The sequence below is a fragment of the Equus quagga genome, chromosome 3 (genome assembly GCF_021613505.1).
Source record: "Equus quagga isolate Etosha38 chromosome 3, UCLA_HA_Equagga_1.0, whole genome shotgun sequence".
Lineage (NCBI taxonomy): Eukaryota > Metazoa > Chordata > Mammalia > Perissodactyla > Equidae > Equus > Equus quagga.
The window spans coordinates 12,093,182-12,097,309 of NC_060269.1; the positions used below are offsets into that span (position 1 = coordinate 12,093,182).

The 4,128-nt window shown below is 43.0% G+C and overlaps 1 long non-coding RNA gene across 1 annotated transcript in view; it reads right to left on the minus strand.

Moving 5' to 3' along the window:
* The window catches only part of LOC124237378 (uncharacterized), a 28,488-nt gene extending 24,486 nt beyond the window's left edge, over positions 1-4,002 (minus strand). The window contains exon 1 of the long non-coding RNA XR_006887992.1: positions 3,881-4,002. This is a non-coding gene — a long non-coding RNA (uncharacterized LOC124237378). The remainder of the gene's footprint in view (positions 1-3,880) is intronic.
* Between the last annotated feature and the right edge of the window lie 126 nt (positions 4,003-4,128).

A 4,128-nucleotide genomic window follows, 5' to 3' on the forward strand; every position in this document is an offset into this window, starting at 1 on the left:
ATGTTTTGTGCAAATTCCCCAAATAAATCAAACTTATCCAATTCTCCACACAGTTCCATTTGATACTGACATGCAGTCTGTAAAATATAGCTCCTCTTACTTTATATTCCAGGAAACCAATGCTTTAAAAATATTATTATGTAATCACAATACCCTTAAAAAATCTATTAAGTGATGAGAAAAACAATCTTCAACCCTGCTTCTTACGTAGTCCATTTACTTGACCATGAGGCTTGTTAAATACTCCCTTGTGCCACAGCTGCACTAGATCTGAGCAGTTGTCCTGTTGAACACAATAAAATGCCCAGACTGGGAAACCTTGTGCACCTAAAGGCTACAAATGATCTTCCAAGGATGATGGAGAGGATGTGGAATGCTAACTGGCTGTGTCCTATCCCTCCCCAACACAGCTACTCACAACCAATCTTTCCAACAAAGCTCAGAGAAGGTACAGTTAGCCTCAATCAACAAGTTCATTAATAAGCATCTATTGAGTGTCTGTCCTTTACAAGGCACCGAGAGAAAGCAGAAGTTATCAGCAGATTCTGACATTCATTCTATCTTAAGTGCTTTCCCAAAAAATTCTGCTTACTAAATGTTGTATGTTTTAAAAAGTCATTTTGGAGTCTCTCTGTTTATTTTAGGAGAATTTTCTCTTACCTAATTATAAAAAGACCAAGAAAGAAGTCATGCTTGAGGGAAAACAGACAAAAACTTGAATATGGCTGGAAGATTGAATAAATAAAGGAAAACAGGGGGCCGGCACCTTGGTCGAAGGGTTCAGTTTGCGTGCTCTGCTTCAGTGGCCCAGGGTTTCACCAGTTCGGATCCTGGGTGCGGACCTAGCACCGCTCATCAAGCCGTGCTGAGGTGGCATCCCACACAGCACAACTAGAAGGACCTACAACTAGAATATACACCTATGTACTGGAGGGCTTTGGAGAGAAGAAGAAAAAAAAATAAAGGAGAACAGAATGAGGCTGGGCAGGGCAGCAGAGGACTGTAGACAATGCTAAGTAGTTTAGATTTTTATCCCTCTGAACCTAGACCGGTGCTGTCCAATGTGGTAGCTCTAGCCAAATATGCTTAATTAAATTTAACTAAAATCAAATAAAAAATTAGTTCCTGAGTACAGTAGCCACATCTCAAGTGTTCAGTGGATACATATGGCTAGTGGCTACCATACTGGTTAGTGCAGGTAGCACATTTCTATCATTATAGAAAGTTCTATTGGACATCAGTGTCCTAGACATTGAGGAAATACGAAAAGATTTTGAGTTGGAAATGATATTTCCACAAATCTCTAGGAAGAATTTGATAAACCAGAAAGTGGTAGGCCAATTAGCCTATGAATCAGTATACATATTACCCACAGCTTGTGGTTGCAGAAATGAAGAATGGGTGTGTGTGTTTGTGTCAGTGTTGGGGACAGGGACAGAGCCACAGTCAGAGTAGGTATGGAGATTGAAGAAGTGGAGTGTTCCTTATTTAGGAAAATGGGTGGATATTGATCCTATTTTCTAAAACAGGAAAACTGAAGGAATGGAGTTGATTTTTTATTTTGAGAGGATGGGGTTAGAATATGAATTTTGGTTTTATCTATTTTAAATTTGAGATTGTGAGGGACATTCTAGGATGTTACACTAGGCAGTTGGATATATAGCCTTGGAGGAGTCATTCTCAAGGAGCTTAGGGGGAGATGCAGAAATTCTTATGTGGATCTCTCATTACTTCCTTAAAATAAGTGTCTAGAAGTGAAATTGGTTTTTCAAAGAGTATGAATTGTATGTGGGTGCTTTCCACATTTCTTCTCTCCCCTCTCCCTGTCACACACACACTCCCTGGTGGCTCTTATGTTGCCATGATGAACAGATGTTACTGATAGGCATGTACAGTACTCTACAGGTGTGCTGTTGTGCTCCGGTGTTTTAAAATTCATTGGCTGGGAGATAGATTTCAGAGTGATATCCCTTTCTTTGTGAAAACTTTGACAACTCTCTACTGGATTCCAATGGCTTTGTAAACAGTATAAGGTAGTACCTATTTGCACCTTTATCAGTCCACGTTTCAGGGAGGAAAACAGAAATCAATTAAAGAATTCTAAGTAGATAGGATTTACTTTGGAGAAATGTTTACACAGGTGTTGAAGGCCAGGAGAGCAAAAAGGGGAAAATAAGACTAAACCAGAAATTCCTAGTTGCAGGAAGCCGCTACCAGTCCTAGGGCTGGTAGAACAGAGGGCAAAGGTAGTACTATCCAAACTCAAGAACAAACTCATTACTGGGGTGCCGCATGCGGATGGGAAAAAGGAAGATAGGACTACCAGGCAAGGGCTGCTGCAACTGGCTCTGGGACTTTGTGAAGGAGGCAGCCGTTTCCCTGGATGCCAGAAGCAGAGAGTAAAAGAATGAAGAATCGTTTTTCCATGTTCCACCTTCTGATTTCCTGCCTGTGCCTTCTGTTGGCAGAACCTTACAGAAAGCCATCAGACAAGGAAGGCTGGGAAATGTAGTTTGCAGACTCTCAGCCCAATCATCACCACAGTCCAGAGTTTAAGTGACTATGGGGCTCAAAGACCACAGGCAAATAAACTGCACTGCATTCTACCAGGAAAGAAAATGTTTCCTCCTTTAGGCAGTAAACTTCAGAAAGAAAAACTGACTTATCTGGTGTCTGATCTCTTACAGACTTGATAGACTTGAGGGTCTATCACAGTGACTACCATATAAAATGCTCCATGAATATCACTAAATATTTGAGTGAACAAATGCCTATCTCATAGTTAATAAATAGTTCAAGTCATTATTCAACTTTCACGATTGGCAGGTAATGTAACTGATTTTTAAAGAAACACACTAACTCATAGGTACAAATTAGTATTGTCTTTAATAGTAGAGGCCCCTTGAAGTTAACATACTTCTTCAAACAGTGCTGCCATTACTCAGGAGATTTTTAGAACCCCTCTTTTGAAACTGCCTTTTAGAGCTAGTTCCTGAGAAATACATGACAATTAGTAAAATCTAGCCCTGCCCACTTTTGGCCTAGCCTGACTCACCTGGTTTTCACTGGAAGATTTTATACTATTTTCAAAACTTAAGTCCACTCTCAAAGAATAAAGACTTGTTACTAATGTCAGTAAGCAGTTGCCCCAATTTCCAAGTAAACTTGAGGCCACGTGATGTCTTAGTCTACTTCTGCCACTTTGAATGTGGAATAAGATGACAAACGTGGTGGATAACAATGGTAGTAACTTAAGACTTTGGTGTTTGTTGCCTTCTTATGAAGATGAGGAGAATCGCCACCTGCAACCCGCACCCCCAAAGACCTAGCAATTCAGTGGCTATTTGTTTCTACTTTCCAGGGTTATTTCCAGCTAAGACAAATGTACAAGCACAATAGCCTCTGTCCTCTAGGACATGAACCAAGACACTTTTTACTATCACCCACCCACTTCCCTAAAGAATTCATAAAATGCATTATGGTAAAATAGGCAACTTCTCAAGGTCTGGTGAGGTGTGGAGAAGGGCACGGGCAGGTGCAGTGGCTGTCCCCTACCTGAAGGGAAAAGTAAGTAATAACAATCTTAATAATAATAAACACTTCCATGGAGCTACATGCCAGGCTTTGTTCATTCTCTCAATCTTCACAACTCTGGGAGGCACTCTTATCACTCCCACTTTACAAACGAGAAAACGGAGGCTTACGAGGTGCTTAAGCAGCCACGGCCACGCAGCTAGTAAACAGCAGCCCAGGGCTCAAACCTGGCAATCGAGCGCGAGTTTGTGCTTTCAGTAAAAAACCGGAATCCGGCAATTTTCAAAACGTCAGAGCTGCCAACTGGGGAGTTAATGGGAAAGGGAATTGACAAGACAGTCCACACCTTGGAAACAGCGCTGATACACCTAGGGAGGCTGACGTCCAGGAAAGAGAGGGCAAGCGACAGGCCAGACGACGGGCACCCCGCCGGCGCGGCTGTGACAGCGCGGCTATAGCGGCCCAGGGACTTCCGAGAGCCCGGCGGCGCCGCCTCCTCCCTCATTGGGCCCCGTCCAGGCGCCGTCACGCCGCCGGCGTCCAGGAGGAGGCGGGACTTCCGGGCTCGGTCAGGCAGGCCACTTCCGGCCGCGC